This window comes from Onychomys torridus, chromosome 5 (genome assembly GCF_903995425.1).
Source record: "Onychomys torridus chromosome 5, mOncTor1.1, whole genome shotgun sequence".
Taxonomy (NCBI): domain Eukaryota; kingdom Metazoa; phylum Chordata; class Mammalia; order Rodentia; family Cricetidae; genus Onychomys; species Onychomys torridus.
The window spans coordinates 99,031,855-99,051,510 of NC_050447.1; the positions used below are offsets into that span (position 1 = coordinate 99,031,855).

The window sequence follows — 19,656 nt, forward strand, 5'->3', positions numbered from 1 at the left end:
CGCTGCTGTACACGCATGCTCAGGCATGGACTCCCGACTGTGCGTGCGCCTCCCGTGTCCCATGACTGACGGAGTCTGCGTCCTGTACCCCGGCTGGCACCTGCAAATGTGAAGGTAGATAGAGCAGAGTAGCTCAGCTCCCAAAAGTGTTCGTTATTTCCGTGAGCTGCGGATTGCTACATTCTGCAAAGGTTCCATATGTATTACAAAATATGTATTTCAGAGAGGAGGAAGTTACCACCACTCGTAAATCGTTCGTTTTATTTAAGCTTAGGGTGTTAAAACTCACTTAGAAGGGACAGTGGATTGAGTATTTCTATAGCAAATATTTGCTGTAGAACAAGGGGGGCGGGGAGCGAGCGGAGTGGTGGTACATGCCTGTAATCCCTCAAGAATTCAAGGTCATTCTGGAATGTCAGGCCAGCCTGTACTACTTGAGATCCAGTGTTTACACCCCTTCCCCCCGCAAAGAAAATAAAAACGTGTCGATAGATTTATTGTCCATTCCACGGTACGAAAGACAGATATGAATTTTAGAGTTCCTTTCATTAATATATGAACATGGAGCTATGGGAAGAGTGGACCGTTTATCTTGTGGGGCATCAAGAACTGAGTAGATAGAGGGAAGAGATATGGATGTTTTACTTGGACACCGAGGGCTAGAAGTACTTTAAGCATTACTGTAAGGAAGAGCCTTGAGTGTACAGAAAATACTTGATAGAATTTTCATTTTACTGGAACTTTAATGATGTGCTAAATCTTTGAAAAATATTATGTGCCAGTAAACATCCTTTGAGAAAAATAACTATTAAAAAAAAAAAAAAAAAAACAACAACAACCCAGGCTGGAGAGATGGCTCAGAGGTTAAGAGCGCTGCTTGCTCTTCCAAAGGTCCTGAGTTCAAATCCCAGCAACTAAATGGTGGCTCACAACCACTTGTAATGAGATCTGGTGCCCTCTTCTGGCCTGCAGAGATACATGCAGGCAGAATACTGTATACATAATAAATCTTAAAAAAAAAAAAAAAAGAAAAGAAAAAAAGAAAAGGAAAAAAAAAACCCCACATCGTTGCTCCTCCCACTCCCACCCCCACCCTATGATATGACTTTTGCAAAACCTTAGGCAAATGCCAGCAACTGTGCAGACACATGGTCTTGTGCTCAATGGCAAGGAATTGGAATGTTAACCGAAAAGAATGAGAGCCACTGAGGAATTGTGAGCGAAGAAATAGAGTGGCAGGTTAATAATCCGATTTATGTTTTTATTCAGTTTATTTTTAGCAATGTTAGGACATTGAACACAACACCTTTTGCTTGTGAGGCAAGCATCTGCCCAGCGCTTGGGAGGTAGAAGGTGTAGGATCAGGAATTCAAGGTCATCCTTGATTGGTTGCCTGACTGATTGGAGTCTAGCCTGAATTCAAGAGAGTCTGCCAAAAGCAAAACAAGCCTAGCATGGAGAAGCATGTCTTTAATCCCAGCACTTGGGAGGCAGAGACAGCAGAGTCTCTGTTCAAGGCCAGCCTGGTCTATAGAGCCAGTTTCAGGCCTGCCAGCACTACACCGTTGAGTGAGGTGTCCCTAAAGAGAGTCACATTTAGGTATGTTTACAGGAGCTATTTGTGTAGCCCTTTGTAGTGACCTATAATCTTAGCACTGTATAGAGAAAGCAGGAGGATCAGAGTTCAAGGCCATCTTCAGCTACACAGTGAGTTTCAGCCCAGCATGGCTACACGAGACTCTGTCTTGGTTAGACAAACAAAATAAAACAATAGATGATGTTGGTGGCTTTTGGAGTTACAGTGCCAAAAGGTTTAAAAGCTTACATGAAAAGGCTTTGGAGTGTTTCTCTTTTCTAAAGAGCTTTTCATTAGGAAATGAGCGCACAAGGTGATATATGTATGAGGCATGAGGTACAGGTGAATAGGCTGAGTAGATAAAAGCAAAGGTCAAAGGTTAAGGAAGTCTAGACACTGAGTCAAGGGGAGTCAGATCCTGTTTGATGACAAGTGTGTAGTCCTGTTTCTGAGATTTCCTGATGATGGGTGAGGAGTCCCTTCCCAATGCCGAGACCCCTTAGTCCCTCTGCCTTTCATTTCAACTTTAATTTCTGCCTCTGGGACTTCAATCCCTCAAGAGCCAATGATGGCAGAAGTTCCATTTTCCGAGGCTACTAAAAGAGGACCCAGGATGTAGATCCTGGCCTCCACAGGGTCCTGCTTCAAAAAAGCCAAAACCAAACAAACAAGCATCCTCTGGAAACACCCTCACAGACACAGGAATCAAACTGACAGCTAAAATTAGCCATTGCAGAACTTAATGTTAGCTAAACACATTCTGTTGTTATCAGATCGTTTTGAGCCCCCCCTGTTAGTATTTATGCGGCGCTAGGAACACGTCCCGAACACGACAGAACCACTGGAGAGTTTTATTAAAGAGGATAGAGGTGACAGGCCTGGGTGAAACACAGGTGGGTGGGGAGAGAAGGGGGGGAAGGGAGGAAGGGGGAGGAGGAGAGAGACTGAGAGCCTGAGTGCCTGAGAGAGTCATGCAAGATGGCGCTGGCTTTTTAAAGGTTGGGCCGCGCATGCGTACAGGGACTCCTGTGGGTACCCCACGCATGCACGTAGATTACATGGCTGCGCGTGCACTTCACACAACCACGTAAGGCCACAGAGTCCCAGTCCCGCGAGATGTCTGACCCGGAGATGGCTATTCTACACCGGAAATAGTTAGGCGGTCCGCCGGGCAAGCCCAACCGTGTAATTGTCTATCACCCTCCCCCCGCTTTTGGACATGATCTCACTCTGTAGCTCTGGTTGTCCCAGAACTCACTATCTAGCCCAGGTTGGCCTCTCAAGGGCTAAGGTTAGAAGCATGAGCCTGGACAGATGTTTCTTATTTTCTTGCATCTGGGATGTTTTTAGGAGCTTGGTTGCTGGAGGAATGACAGTGTCAGTTACCTTCCCGTTCTTCTTGCTTACAATGTGCTATGTTACTAGTGGGCGTGCTTTGCTAGTGAAATCATTCAGACCCATCTGGAACTAGTTTAAACACTTCCACCTTCTGAGTACTTCATTTCTTCAAGGGACAAGGGTATTTGAAGTTGTATCTTATGGCAGCTATCAATCAAAACACACAAGCGTGTTTTCTGCTCAGAAACAATGACTGGATATTGAGAATGTCATGTTAAGAGGCAAACTGCACAGGCTTAAAGAATGTAATTAAACAAGAAACCCAGCTTATGAGTCTCATGAATTTGTTATTTTTCCCTGAAGTTTTAGTAAAAATGTATTTGCTTTTACATTTAATAGACACTATAAAATTGAAGCCTCACAGATTTCAGGTAGAAATATTCTTAGCATTTCTCTTCTTTAGTGGGAGGTGCTCTGTGCATTGTACAACATCTAACCCTTTCCTTCCCAGGCCCAGTAGCAACTTCTCTTGAGTCCTTATAACAAAGAGTGTCTCCATACATTTCTACCATCATCTGAAGGAAAAAACTCACTTCCTTTTGGATCCCACTGTATTTTAAATAAGGACGTCCCCAAGACCTTTCCTTTTCTTTTCTTTCTTTTTTCTAATGATAACATCCCTTTAAAGTTAGTATTTTTCTCACATATGGTAGACTCTAAAAACTGGAAAAAACTGTGGCTGGAGAGATGGGTCAGTAGTTAAGAGTGCTTGATGCTCTTCCAGAGATCATGAGTTTGATTCCCAGCACCCTGGGTCAGGCAATTCAAACAAAACTGCCTGTGACTGAACTCCAGGGAATCCAATGCTGTTCTCCAGACTCCAAAGGCACCACCCACCACGCACACCTGGCACACACAGAGATGCAAATAAAAATAAAGCTAAAGGCCACACTTGCCAGAAAACCAGGTAGGCTGAAGCCCTCTTCTCTTGCCATTCCTCCAGATCTCATCCTCCAGTCTCATCCCCAGCTCACCCCCCCACTTCCTATAGATCTCACAGATCTGACTTCCACAGCCACCACCTCTGCCGCAGACCACCCAGAGGGAGACCACCACTGCGGGAGAACCAGGGAGAAGGCTCAAGGAGAAGTCAGGAATCGGCGAGGAGAATGACAGACAGACACATGTGTTGATGTGCTGCTGCAATTTTACTTCTGTATAGGCAAATGCTTATATACTTTTACAATCAAGGAACTTGGCAGGGGGTTACATCAGGTCATTATTTTTTACAATTACTCAGAGTCAGCAAGAAACAATAACAAGAGACATCCATATCTATTTTTGTGTATCACTTCTGCAGCGGGAGTACATTGTGGCTATTGTCTGAGGGCATGATCTCAGAATTTTGTGAAATCTGTCTCGCGCCAGTGACCACATCTGTGGGGAGCCAAACTCTTGCCAGTCTGGGTTATATTTTACTATCATATGCCCATTTGCTTTCAAAGCTGTTCTTTTTCCTCTCATAATTTACCCATCTGTTCCCAACTTCATCATAACTTCCTGTATATGGGAGCGGCTCTAGGTAATTTCCACTTTCGGGGGTCCACCTAGGGGCTGTCCACCAGCTCCCTCCTAAAAAGTACTGTGTATACCCCCCGGGAAGTGTGTGCTGAGGAATTTTTTCTAACTCTTTCTCTCTAGAAGGGTCTGGCACGCTATGTTTATTCCCTCGTAACATTTTTATTTTTACTTTCAGTTTTGGGCTCTCTGGCTGTTTCTGACAAGAGCTCGCGCTGCTCTACTCTAAACAGGAACGACCCCAGAGATGTATTTGAGGAAGTCTTTTGAGCTTCCTTATACACTGGTCTGATAAATGGAGGTGCTCCGGGTACAGGTGACCTGGGTCAGTCATGTTGGTGCCGACCTGTACTGGTTGTGCTGTTAACTGGAGAAGACACAGATAAGACATACAGAGAAAGATCATGATTAGTGCCAACAAGGACTGTTGTCAAGGCCATTTGGTTCTCCAGGGCTTTCTGGGATCCTCAGGCTGCATGACGATCGCTGATTGTGGGGGAACCGCCTGAGGCCACGCTCCGGGAAGCTCCAACCTCAACCCTTCAGCTGCTGGGCCCCAGCACAGCGGCATACTTGCTACAGCTACACAGGTGTCACAGCTGTGGGCGTAGCACACCTCCACACTTGTTGCTTTGTCACAGGCCCCAATCCCAGCAGGCGCCCCTGGCTAAATCAAGGACCAGGACAAACCAGTAGGCTAAGGGCAAGCTCACACCTCTCCTGCTGCTCCTGAGATCCAATCCCTACACCCAACCCAGTCTCACCCCAGCTCTGAGGCAGGAAACCCACTGTAGTCTCCCTTTCCTGTGTAACTCCATCCTCAATGGATCACAAAGACCGTCTCCTCTAACCTTTCTTCCTAACTCATCTTGGTATCCCAGCCTCCAACACTAGCAGGCATTCCCTGTGAATATACCAGCTGAGCAGGCCAGTAAAACAGGTAACACACAGCCATCACACTCTCCAAAAATCTAGAGAAGAAACAGAAACCAAGGAACAACACACTCATCCAACAAAGACAAACCCAGAAAACAGCACCTAGACCTATAATCATCCCAAACCCAGATACCTAAATGCTAGCATAAAAACACAATCAATATTCCCATTCCCAGCTGCCCTTAGTCCATTCACGAAATCTCTTCTATTTCCCCTTCCCAAGGAGATCCGGGCATCCCTCCACCAGCCCTCCTTGTTACCTAGTCTCTCTGGGTCTGTGGATTGTAGCATAGTTATCCTTTGTTTTACAGCTAATATCCACTTATGAATGAGTAAACACTGAAAAGTTTCTGTACCCCAATATTAAGCCTCTCTGCCAACGCAGTAATCCAAATAAAACCAAAGTAAGAATTAAAAGTCCAGGTTTAATGGGTGAAACATTCCCAGGTAATTTTCAGGACCCAGAGAGGAGATGGGAAGAGACCAAAAAACCACATGGCAGGTCTCTAGGGGACAGTTTAAATACACTGTCAGTGTGGTCTTGAGCATCTCTGGGGAGGAGCCACCATTTGGTGGGTTTTCTGAGACAGGGCAAGGTTTGGAGAGAGGGAGATGGGGGAGAGGGGCTGAGGTCGAGCTTCCACCTGAACACATACCATGTTTGTCTTTCTCGGTCTGCATTACCTCACTCAGGATGATTTTTTTTTTTTTTCTAGTTGATCCATTTGCCTGCAAATTTTCTGGTGTCCTTGTTTTTAATAGCTGAGTAATAATACTCCATTGTGTAAATGTACCACATTTTCTTTATTTATTCCTCGGTTGAAAGACATCTAGGTTGTTTCCAATTTCTGGCTATTACAAATAAAACTAGCTGCTAGTTGAGCAAGTGTCCTTGTGGTATGATTGAGCATCCTTTGGGTATATGCCCAAGAGTGGCATGGCTGGGTCTTGTGGTAGATTGATTCCAAGTTTTCTGAAAAAACTCTACACTGACTTCCAAAGTGACTGTACAAGTTTGTGCTCTCACCAACAATGGAGGAATGTTCCCCTTGCTTCGCATCCTCTCCAGCAAGAGCTGTCACTTACGTTTTTGATCTTAGCCATTCTCACAGGTGTAAGATGGAATCTCAGAGTTGTTTTGATTTGCATTTCCCCGATGGCTAAGGATGCTGAATATCTCCTTAAGTGTTTCTCAGCCATTTGAGATTCTTCTGTTGAGAATTCTCTGTTTAGATCTGCACCCCATTTGTTAATTGAATTTCTTTGTTTGTTTGTTTTTGTTATCTAGTTTCTTGAGGTCTTTATATATTTTGGAAATCAGCTCTCTGTTGGAAATGGGATTGGTGAGGATCTTTTCCCATTCTGTAGGCTGCTGTTTTGTCCTATTGATGGTGTCCTTTGCCTTACAGAAACTTTTCAATTTCATGAGGCCCCATTTATTAATTGTCAATCTTAGTGCCTATGTTATTGGTGTTCTGTTCAGGAAGTTGTCTCCTGTACCAATGCATTTGAGACTGTTTCCCATTTCTCTTCTATCAGATTCAATGTATCTGGATTTATGTTGAGGTCTTTGATCCACTTGGATTTGAGTTTTATGCATGGTGATAGGTATGGATCTATTTGCATTATTCTACATGCTGACATCCAGTTGGACCACCATCAATTTGTCAGGTTGGGGGTGCAAAGGGGAAGAATACTAAAAGAGACTACTGGAAAGGGGGCCATTTTCAGGGTCAGGTAAAAACCTGGTGCAAGAGAATTTCCCAGGAATCTACAAGGATGACATCAGCCAATACTCCTAGCAATAGCAGATATGTAGCCTGAACTGGCCATCTCCTGTGACCAGATTGGTGCCTAGCCTAATTGTCATCAGAGAGGCTTCATCCAGAAACTGATGGAAACAGATGCAGACCCACAGCCAAACATTAGGCAGAGATCAGGGAATCCTGCAGAAGAGGGGGAGAAAGGATTGTGGGAGACAGAGGGGTCAAGGGCACCACAAGAAAACTCACAGAATCAACTAACCTATGCTCATAGTAGCTCATAGAGACTGAACTGACAACCAGGGAGCCTGCATGGGACTGACCTAGGCATGTAGATGTAACAGTCTTATTAAATAAGAAACACAGAGCCAAATGCAGAGAGAGTTAAAAGCCCAAGAGATCAGAGCAGCAGCCAAGAGCTGATACTAAAAACCTTTTTTACCGTTCGCTGCTGCTGCCGTCCTTCCCCTGAGAAAGAGGCCTACTTCCTGTGTGTCTATCTTTTGATTCACTTTCTGTTCTGTCTTCTTATTGGTTGTAAACCCAACCACATGACCTCCTCGTCATTGCCTGTCTGTACAGACCTTTAGGTCTCTATGGCTGTCATTGAGATTAAAGGCATGTGTCTCCATGCTAGTGGTGTCCTTGAACACACAGATATCTACCTGTCATGTGATCGGGATTAAAGGTGTGCACCACCACCACCACCACCACCACCACCACCACCACCACCACCCGGCTTCTGCTATGGCTTGCTATTAGCTCTGACCCTCAGGCAACTTTATTAACATACAAATAAAATCACATTTCAGCACAAATAAAATATCACCATATAAGGCACTCTGCATATATGTTACAGTTGTGTAGCTTGGTCCTCTTGTGGGACTTCTAACAATGGGAACAGGGGCCATCTCCAACACTTTTACTGGCTTTGGGGACCCTACTCCTCATACTGGGTCACCTTGCCCAGCCTAAATACATGGCGAGGTACTTTGTCTTACTGCAATTTAATATGCCATGTTTTGTTGATACTCACGGAAGACCTGCCCTTTCCTAAACAGAAATGTAGGAGGAGTGGATTGGGGGTGGGAACAAAGGGTGGTGGTGGGGAGGGACTGGGAGGAGATGAGGGAGGGAAAACTGCAGCAGGGATGTAAAATAAATAAAAACAGTCAGGGCAATATGTCTCCACTAGAGCCCAGTTATCCTACCACAGAAGGCCCTGAATATTCCAACATAGCTGAAGCACAAGAAAAAGACCTTAAAATCAACTATGTGAAGATGATAGAGGCCCTTAAATAGGAAATGAATAAATCCTGTAAAGAAATCCAGGAAAACACAAACAAACAATTGAAGAAAATGAATAAATCCCTTAAGGAAAGCCAAGAAAACAAAAACAGTGGAAGGAAATGAACAAAAAGACTGGAAAATGGAAATAGAAGCAATGAAGAAAACACAAACTGAGGAAATTCTGGAAATGAAAAATTTAGGAATTCTAACAGGAACTACAGAGGCAAGCTTCACTAACAGAATGCCAGAGAAGGAAGAGAGAATCTCAGGCATTGAAGATACAATAGAAGAAATGAATACATTGGTTAAAGAAAATGTTAAATCTAAAAATCTCCTGACACAAACCATCCAGGAAATCTGAGATGCTATGAAAAGTCCAAACCTAAGAATAATAGGAATAGAAGAAGGAGAAGAATCCCAGCTCAAAGGCCCAGAAAATATTTTCAACAAAATCATATAAGAAAATTTTCTTAACCTAAAGAAGGAAATGTCTATAAAGCTTATAGAATACCAAGTAAATTGGACCACAAAAGAAAGTCCCCTTTCCCACATAATAATAAAAACATTAAACATTCAGAACAGCCGTTGGGGATTTGGCTCAGTGGTAGAGTGCTTGCCTAGCAAGCTCAAGGCCCTGGGTTCAATCCTTAGCTGGGGGGGGGAATATATCTATATCTATATCTATATCTATATCTATATCTATATCTATCTATCTCTCTCTATATATATATATATCGCCGGATGGTGGTGGCGCACACCTTTAATCCCAGCACTTGGGAGGCAGAGGCAGGCGGATCTTTGTGAGTTCGAGGCTAACCTGGTCTACTGAGTGAGTTCCAGGAAAGGCGGCAAAAGCTACACAGAGAAACCCTGTCTTGAAAATCCAAAAACAAAAAAACAAAAAAATAAAAACATTCAGAACAAAGAAAGAATATTAAAAACTGCATGGGAAAAAGACCAAGTGACATATAAAGGCAGACCTATTAGAATTTCACCTAACTTCTCAGTGGGAATTCTAAAAGCCAGAAGGGCTTGGACACAGATGCCAGCCCAGACTACTATATCCAGTGAAACTTTCAATCTCCATAGATGAAGAAATAAGAGATCCCATGATAGAGCCAAATTTAAACAATATCTGTCTACAAATCAAGCCCTGAAGAAGGTGCTGAAAGGAAAATTCCAACTTAAGGAGGTTAACTACACCAGTGAAAATATATGAAATAATCTTACACCAGCAAAATCAAAAGGGAAGTGCACACACACACACACACTGCCACTGCCACTACCACCACCACCACTAACAAAATAACAGGAATTAACAACCATTGGTTGCCGGGTGGTGGTGGCACACACCTTTAATCCCAGCACTTGAGGGACAGAGCCAGGTGGATCTCTGTGAGTTCAAGGCCAGCCTGGTATACCAAGCGAGATCCAGGACAGGCACCAAAACTGTCTCAAGAAGCCAAAAACAAAACAAAACAACCCCCCAAAAATCATTGGTCCTTTATGTCTGTCAATATCAGTGGTCTTAATTTTCCAATAAAAAGATACAGACTAATTAGAATGGATACAAAACCAGGATTCATCTTTCTGCTGCATACAAGAAACACACTTCAACACCATAGACATTACCTCAGGATAAAGGGTTGTAAAAAGATATTCTAAGAAAATAGACCTAAGAAGAAAGCTGATATAGACATTTTAATATCTGCCAAAATAGACTTCAAAACAAAACTAATCAAAAGATATAGGGGAAGACACTACATAGTCATCAAAGGAAAAATCCACCAAGATGACATTTCATTTCTAAACATCCATGCCCCAAACACAGGGACACCCAAGTCTGTAGAGGAAACTCCACTACAGCTTAAATCATATTGAGCCTCAGACACCGATAGTGGGAGACTTCAATACCTCATTCTCACCAATGGAAAGATTATCCAGACAAAGACTCAACTAAAATACTGGACCTAAGAGGCATAAAACAAATGGACCTAACAGATATTTACAGAAAATTTCACCCAAACCCAAAATAACATACCTTCTTCTCTGCATCTCATGGAACTTTTGAAAAATTGACCACATACTTGGACACATACCAAGTCTCAACAGTACAAGATAATTGAAATAACCTCCTGCATCCTATCAGACCACCACAGATTAAGACTAGACATCATCAACAACAGTAACAAGAGGAAGCTTACAAACTCATGGAAACTGAACAATTCTCCACTCACTGAAAACTAGGTCAGGGCAGGAATAAAGAATTAAAGGCTTTCTAGAATTCAATGAAAATGAATACACAGCATACTCAAACTTACAGAATACAATAAAAGTGGTGCTAAGAGGACAGTTCGTAGCATTAAGTGCCTACATAAAAAATCGGAGAGATCTCATAGCAGCAACTCAACAGCACACCTGAAAGCTCTAGAACAAAAAGGAGTAAGTGATTCCAGAGACAGAGATAGCAAAAATAATCAAACTGAGGGCTGGACTCTATAAAATAGAAACAAATAGAATGATACAAAGAATCAATGAAACAAAGAGTTGGTTCTCTTTGAGAAAGTCAACAAGTTAGACAAACCCTTATCCAAACTAAGAGGTAGAGAGAGACTATCCAAATTAACAAAATCAGAAATGAAAAGGGGGACATCATAAGGGAATCATAAGGTCATACTTGAAAAACCTGTACTTTGCCAACTTGGAAAATCTAAAAGAAATGGATTACTATTTTTCAATGCATACCACTTACCAAAGTTAAATCAAGATCAGATAAAAAATTTATATAGACCTATAAACCCCTAGTGAAATAGGAGCAGTCATTAAAAGTCTCTTAACCAAAAGAAGCCCAGGGCCATATAGTTTTAGTGCAGAATTCTACCAGACTTTTAAATACTCCTTAAATTATTCCACAAAATATAAACAGAAGGGACATTGCCTAATTCCTTGATTACAGTTACCTTGCTACCCAAACAACATAAAGACTCACAAAGAAAAATAATTAAAGACCAATTTTTCTTATTAACAGAGATATAAAAATACTGAATAAAATACTTGCAAATTGAACCCAAGAATACATAAAAAAGATAATCCAGCCGGGCGGTGGTGGCACACGCCTTTAATCCCAGCACTCGGGACACAGAGCCAGGCGGATCTCTGTGAGTTCAAGGCCAGCCTGGGCTACCAAGTGAGTTCCAGGAAAGGTGCAAGGCTACACAGAGAAACCCTGTCTCGAAAAACAAAACAAAACAAACAAAAAAGATAATCCACCATGATCAAGTAGGCTTCATCTCAGAGATGCAGGAATGGTTTAATATATGAGAATCAATAAATGTAATTTGTCATATAAACAAACTGAAAGAAAAAAACCACGTGATCATCTCATTAGATGCAGAAAAGGCCTTTGACAAAATCCATCACCCTTTCATGATAAAAGTCCTGGGGAGATTAGGGATACAAGGGACATACATAAACATAATAAAGGCAATTTATAGCAAGGCTTTAGCCAACATCAAATTAAATGGAGAGAAACTCAAAGCAGTTCCACTAAAATCAGGAACAACACAAGGTTGCCCACTCTCTCCATACTTATTCAATATAGTACTTGAAGTTTTAGCTAGAGCAATAAGACAACTAAAGGAGATCAGGGGGATCCAAATTGGTAAGGAAGCAGTCAAAGTATTGTTATTTGCAGATGATATGATAGTATAAATAAGCGACCCTAAAAATTCCACCAGGGAACTCCTATAGCTGATAAAAACCTTCAGCAAAGTAGCTGAATACAAAATTAACTCACAAAAACCAGTAACCCTCCAATGTACGATGACAACGGACTGAGAAAGACATCAGGGAAACATCACCTTTACAATAGCCTCAAATAATATAAAATGTCTTGGGGTAACTGACTAAGCAAGTGAAAGACCTGTATGATAGTTTTTAAGAAGATATCAGAAGATGAAAAGATCTCCCATGCTTCTAAATCGGTAGAAGTAACATAGTAAAAATGATGATCCTATCAAAAGCAATCTACAGATTTAATGCAATCGCTATCAAAATTCCAACACAATTCTTTACAGACCTTGAAAGGACAATTCTCAACTTCATATGGAAAAACAAAAAATCCAAGATAGCCCAAACAATCTTGAACAATAAAAGAACTGCTGGAGGTTTCGCCATTGCTGATTTCAAGTTGTACTTTTATTTCAGAGAGTGGTAATAAAAACAGACATGCTGATCAGTGGAATCAAACTGAAGACCCATATATAAGTCTACACACCTATAGATACCTGATTTTTGATAAAGAAGCCAGAAACACACACTGGAGAAGAGACAGCATCTTCAACAAATGGTGCTGGTCAAACTGATTATATGTAGAAGAATGCAAATAGATTCATACTTTAATTCTGCACAAAACTCAAGTCCAAGTGGATCAAAGACCTCTATGTAAAACCAGATACATTGAACCTGATAGAAGAGAGAGTAGGGAATAGCCTGGAACACTAAGATCAACAATTAATAAATGGGACCCTATGAAACTGAAAAGCTTCTGTAAGGCAAAGGACACCATCATTCAGACAAAGTAGCAGCCTACAGAATGGGAAGTTGCTGTGGGATATTTCTGTATGCTATGAATATATGTTGTTCCCATTGGTTAACAAATAAAGCTGCATTGGCCTATGGCAGGGCAGAATGGAGCCAGGCGAGAAATCCAAGATGGACAGAGAGAGAAGAAAGGTGGGGTCAGAGGAGATGCTAGCCTGCTGCCAAAGGAGCAACAAGAAGCCAGCAGACTGGTAATGCCATGGTGTAGCAACATATGGATTAATAGAATTGGGTTAATTTAAGATGAAAGAGCTAGTTAGCAAGAATCTTGAGCCATAGTCCATACAGATTTAATTAATATAAGCCTCTGTGTGTTTACTTGGGACTGAGTGCCTGCAGGACCAGGTGGGACACAGGAAAACTTCTGACTACATTTGCACAACAGAAGGTTTTTTTTTTTTTTTTTTTTTTTTTTTAAAGCAACTCCACATCTGATAGAGGACTACCACCCAAAATATATAAAGAACTCAAGAAACTAGATACCAAAACACCAAATAATCCAATTAGTAAATGGGGCAGAGATCTAAACTGAGAATTTCAATAGAGGAAACTCACACAACTGAGAAGCACTTAGAGAAAAGTTCAGTATCCTTAGCCATCAGGGAAATGCAAATCAAAACACTTTGAGAGTCTGTCTTATACATGTCAGAATGAGTGAGATCAATAACACACGTGACAGCTCATGCTGGTGAGATATGGAACAAGAGGAACACTCCTCCAGTGCTGGTGGGAGTGCAAGCTTGTGCAGCCACTATAGAAATCAATATGGTGGTTCTTCAGAATGTTGAGTATCGAACTACCTCAAGACCCCACTATACCTCTTGGGTTTATATTCAAAAGATGCTCCATCCTATCACAAGGACACTTGCTCAACCATGTTCATTGAGGCTTTAATTGTAATAGCCAGAAACTGAAAACAACCTTGACATCCCTCAACAAAAGAATAAAGAAAATGTGGTATATTTACTCAGCTGTTAAAAAATAAAAAAAGAATATCATAACTAGGTGGTGGTGGCAGTACACATCTTTCATCCCAGCACTTGGAAAAGCAGAGGCAGACAGATCTCTGAGTTTGAGGCCAGCCTGGTTTACAGATTGAGCTCCAGGACAGCCAGGGCTGTTACACAGAGAAACCCTGTCTCAAAAACAAAACAAAACGAGAGAAGAAAAGAAAAAAATGACATCATGAAGTCTGCAGGCAAATGGATGGAACTAAAAAAAAAAAAAAAAACAAACCATCATCCTGAGTGAGGTAACACAGACCGAGAAAGAGAAATATGACCTTTGACTTATCTAGTCATCGTCAGAGAGGCTTCCTCTGGCATTAAATGGGAACAGATGCCAGACAATATAGGAAGAGAGAATCTAAATTGGAGGTCCTCATCAAATTGCTCCCCTCAGAGCTCAGGGAATTCCAAGGAAAGGAAGGCAGAAAGATTGTAAGAGACAGAGGGGATGGAGGAACCGGGAGAACACAGCCCTCTTAATCAATTCAGCAAGGTACATATGAACTCACAGAGTCTGAAACAGCAAGCACAGTGCCTACATGTGTCTGCACCAGGTCTTCTGTGTATATATTATAGCTACCAGCTTAGTAGTTTTATGGGACTCCCGAGTGTGTGAACAAGTGCATCTCTGACTCTTGCACTGGCCCTTGGGACTCTTTTCCTCCTGTTGGGTTGCCTTGTCCAACTTCAATATGATGGTTTTTACTTCATCTTATTATATTTTATTCTGTTATTTTTGGTTGTTATCTCTTAGAAGCCTGTTCCTTTCTAATGAAAGACAGAAAGGGAATGGATCTGGAGGGGAGGAGAGGTGGGGAGGAACTGGGAGGAGGAGAGAGAGGGAAAACTGTAGTCAAGATATATTGTGTGAGAAAAGAATGTATGTTCAATAAAAGGAAAAAATGAAGAAAATCTTAAGATTTCAAGACTCACATTGTATGCACGTGTAGAAACATCACAGTGAATCATGTTAGTTTGTTCAATTATTACGTTTTTATTTTAAAATGAATATTTTAGGCTAAGCACACACAGTCTTCATCCCATGTCATTATCTCTACCCTCATCTGTTCCTCTCCCTCCTCCCCATCTTGACCCCCTTCCCCCAGACTGGTTTTCTTTCTTACCCAGTTAGTCCCCTGTTGTGCATCCCTATCACAATACTCCATCTACCCCATTTTCCAAATCCCTTCATCTTTCTCTCTCCTCTCATGATTCTTTTATAGTTTCATGGGCTAAGAGTAAACAAATACGTGTATAATTTATAAATTTTTTTTGAGACAGGGTTTCTCTATATTACAGCTCTGGCTGTCCTGGAACTCACTTTGTAAACCAGGCTGGTCTTGAATTCACAGAAATTCACCTGCCTCTGCCTCCTGAGTGCTGGCCACTCAGGCCACCACCACCTGGCTGCACAGATATACAGTTTTAAATCTAGGTTCCATGTATGAGAAAAGACAGGCAGATATTTGTCTTTCTGAGTCTGGTTTGCTGCAGAAGTCATGATTTAATTTTTCTTTATTGCAGTGTACAATTCCATTGTGTATATTCATTACATTTTCTTTGTCCATTTGTCCATTGATGGGCATCTGGACTGGCTCTTTTTCCTGGTGATTGTGAATAATGCATCTATAAACATGGATGTGCAGCTAATATGTTTAGCGATATAAACAAATGAATAAATAAAATTCACAAAAAATAATAGTGCTAGACCCAATCACTATTAAAATTTTACCTTTCTTTATGTTTTTTCACCTGAAATTCATTTTTATTTACCTATTTTATATGTATGAATGTTTTGCTTAGAGAGTATGTTCATGCGCCACATGCATGCCTGGTGCTCCCAAAGGTCAGAAAAGGGCATTCGATCCCTAGAATGGGAATTACTGACGATTGTGAATGGGAATTACTGACGATTGTGAATGGGAATTACTGACGATTGTGAGCCACCAACCTAGGTCTTATCCATGAACAATAAATGCTTTTAACCACTGAACCATCTCTCCAGCCCCTGATATTCATTTTGATTTGCATCTATTATTTGTGTCTGTTATCCAAAACATGGAAGTCCAGCTTTTTGAGTCATTTTTCCGTCTGAATTCAACATCTACAGCAGCAGCGGTCGGTGTTTTCCCTGGGCTCTCAAGTTGCAAGATCATACTCCCCACCCCCACCCCTGTCTGAAGAGTCTGGCCACAAGGGGGAGCATTGTTTCTTGTCGTGTTTGTTAAAATTTTAAAGGTTATTTTTATTGTTGTTATTTGTGTGCCCAAGAGCATGCATACATGTGGTGGTCAGAAGACAAACTTGGGGAGTTGGTTTTCTCCCTCCACCCTGTTCTGTCAGGGTCTCTCTTGTCTCTGCCCTGCTGAGTACTGTAGAATAAGCTGGCTTTGGAGCGGTCCTCACCTCTCATCTCACTCTAGGAGCCCTGAGAGAGAGGACACATGTGTACTGTCACTTTTTTAAAGCTGAGTTCCAGGGATCAAACTCAGGTCCTAAGGCTTCCCCTGTATCTTTACCCAATGTGCCATTTTGTAGGTCCTCATGTGGTAATCTTTACAAATTATTTTCGTTACCCTTAAAAAAAAAAAAGATGGGGCCTCATGTAGTTCAAACTAGCCTAAAATTGTCTTTTTAGCTGAGGATACCCTTGAACTTCTGATATTTCTGCCTCCAGTTCTGGGGACTGGAATGACAGACATGTGCCATCACGCCAGGGTTTATTCAGTGCTGGGATGGAAGGCACCAGGGCTTCATGCACACTTGGCAAACATTCTACTAACTGAACTACAACCCTTAAAATTCATCTTAAAAGTGAAATCATTCATGAGTACAAGAGTGCATTTAATTTGGAGGGAAAACTTCTAACCAAGTGTAATGCAATAGGATAACTATGATCGACTGCAATCTATTTCCGAAGCAAACAGGAGTTCCAGTGCTTCCCACTGAAGACATGGTCAATGTTGAGGCAATGTATGTGTCAATTACTCCCATCTGATGAACATTACATCTTGCATAAGCAAACTGAAATATACCACTGTATCCCATAATATGTACATCTGTTAAGTGCCAGTTAAAGTTTTAAGTCAGAGTTTGCACATGTGGTAGCTACCAGGGCTGTGGTACCACTCAGTGGTAAAGTGCTTGCCTAGCCTGTACAAGGCCCTTGTTCAATTCCCAACATCACATACACACACACCATATGTAAAACCCTATGTGCATTACTGAGCATGCTCATACCTAGATGATGTGGCGTCAGTGTGGACAGGGGACCAAGTTCTAGCTTGCTTACACAATATAATCATGTGACCATTGCTTGCCAAGGCATTTGGCAAGTTAATGGGTTAGGCTTCATATATGACACATTCTGATTTTTAAGACTTAAAGTTGTGCTAAAAATGTGCATCTTAGGCTAGTGAAGTAAGTGATTTGTTTCTTCAAAACTGACTGAAACATTTGTAAAACCTTTACAATTACTAACATGTTTTAAGATGTGATTTTTTTCCCTTCTGTTTGTGGTACTGAGAATTGAATCTAGGGTTTTGTGCAGGTTAGGCAAGAGCCCTACCACCAAGCGATGTCTAGTCCAGTGGGTGCTACTGTTCCCTCAGAAAAGTCATTGGGAAATATCTAGTGGGTAATAAAACCGATGAGTTGAACAGTACCATATTTTACAATCATAGGATCTCCTATAGTTTATCACTAAGTTAGGAATCTATATATGTAAGTAGATACCTGGCCTTTGTAATACCTTTTCACATGCTGGTCGCGTTCTTGCTGACTGATCCAAATTTTTAAATTGGAATTCCCAGGCTCTGAATAGCACCAGTACCTCATAGCTCATTAAGGCCATCCTTTCCATTAATTCTAGAAGCTGGACTCAGTTAACCAATAACTTCTGTATCAGTGATATAATTTGCTGTAGAATTGTTATCTTGTAATGATTAACTTCTTTCTCCACTGTTCCCGGCAGGAGGTAGCTTTTAAAATCAGTCTTTTATTTATTAAAATTCACCGTGACCTAAGTCATTTGACCATAAAGCAAACAAAACAGATTCTTATGTGCAGAATGACAGTACCATTTACCTCACCAAATGTTACTGAACTGGGAAAAGTCCTTGAAAGTGATGAACGAAACATTAACAGCCAAAACCAAAAATATATCTAGAAAAATGATTTTGGTTTGGTTATTGAGAAAAAAATCTGCAGCCCTGGCTGGCCTTGAACTCCTGACCTTTCTGCTTTAGCCTGTTGAATACTGAGATTGTAGGCATGGAGTCAGTCATAATCATTGAAGTATAGTTGATGCTTTGTGTGTGTGTGTGGTTTTTCGAGACAGGGTTTCTCTGTGTAGCTTTGGCGCTTTTCCTGGAACTCACTCTGTAGCCCAGGCTGGCCTCGAACTCACAGAGATCTGCTTGGTTCTGCCTCCAGAGTGCTAGGATTAAAGGGGTGTGCCACCACTGCCCGGCTGGTTGTTTTTTTTTCTTTTTTTTTAAGATTATTTTTTATGTGTGTATTCGTGGGTTTTTTTTTTTTTTTTTTTTTTTTTTTTTTTTTGCTTTGTATGTTCTCCATATGTATATCTTGTGCCTGTGGAAGCCAGAAGAGGGCATTGGATGCCTCTGGAACTGGAGTTATAGACAGTTTTGAACTATCATGTGAGTGCTGGAAACTGAATCCAGGTCCTCAAGAAAGAGCTGCCAATGCTTTTAACCACTGAGTCATCTCTCCAGACTCTGATTTTCTTTGTTGGTTGGTTGTATTTTATTTTTTGAGACAGGATCTCACGTAGTGCAGGCTAGTCTTAAACTTGCTATGTAGATGAGGATGACTGTGATCTCCTGATCCTACCTCCACCTTCTTAGTGCTGGGATCACAGGTGTGTACCACCATGTCCAGCTTTATACACACACACACACACACACACACACACACACACACACACACACACACCCTAGTTTGCTTTCTATTACTGTAATAAATATCATGACCAAAAATAATTACTTGGACTGGAAAGAGTTTATTTCACTGGAGAGCTTGTTTATAACTCAAGAAGTCAGGGTAGGAACTTGAGGCAGAAACCCATGGGCAGGAACTGAAGCAGAGGCCACGGGGATTGGAACATATAACTTGTTTTCCAGACTCACATTCAGCTACCTTTCTTACACCTTTCAAGACGAGTTGCTCTGGGATGGCACTGTCCACAGTGGTTTGGGCCCTCCCACACTGTCACTAATCAAGAGAATGCCCAACAAACTTGCCTACACGCAATCTGAAGGAGGCCTTTTCTCAGTTGAGGCTTTTCCCCCCTCAGATGACCCTTGTTTGTATTAAGTTGACAAACAAACAAAAAAACTAAGCTGCACATACCCTGCCCCCAGGTTGTGTAATATTGAAGTCATTCTAAGAACAGAAAGGAAACCTTAGAATGGAGGACATAAAAGGATCTGCACAATGATCAGCAACAGCCACAAGCAAGAACCTCAGGACGTGCTATTCTCTTTTTGCTTTGGTAAAACCTGGTGATAAGGCAACAAGCCTGCCATGGAGTACGAGTCCTTGA

General features: G+C 41.5%; 1 protein-coding gene across 1 annotated transcript in view; it reads left to right on the forward strand.

The window, feature by feature from the left end:
- The first annotated feature begins 30 nt into the window (after positions 1-30).
- Positions 31-19,656, forward strand: part of Dcdc2 (doublecortin domain containing 2) — a 208,089-nt gene continuing 188,463 nt past the window's right edge. Inside the window, exon 1 of the mRNA XM_036188982.1 lies at positions 31-114. The gene's annotated coding sequence lies outside the window, so the exon portion shown is untranslated. The remainder of the gene's footprint in view (positions 115-19,656) is intronic.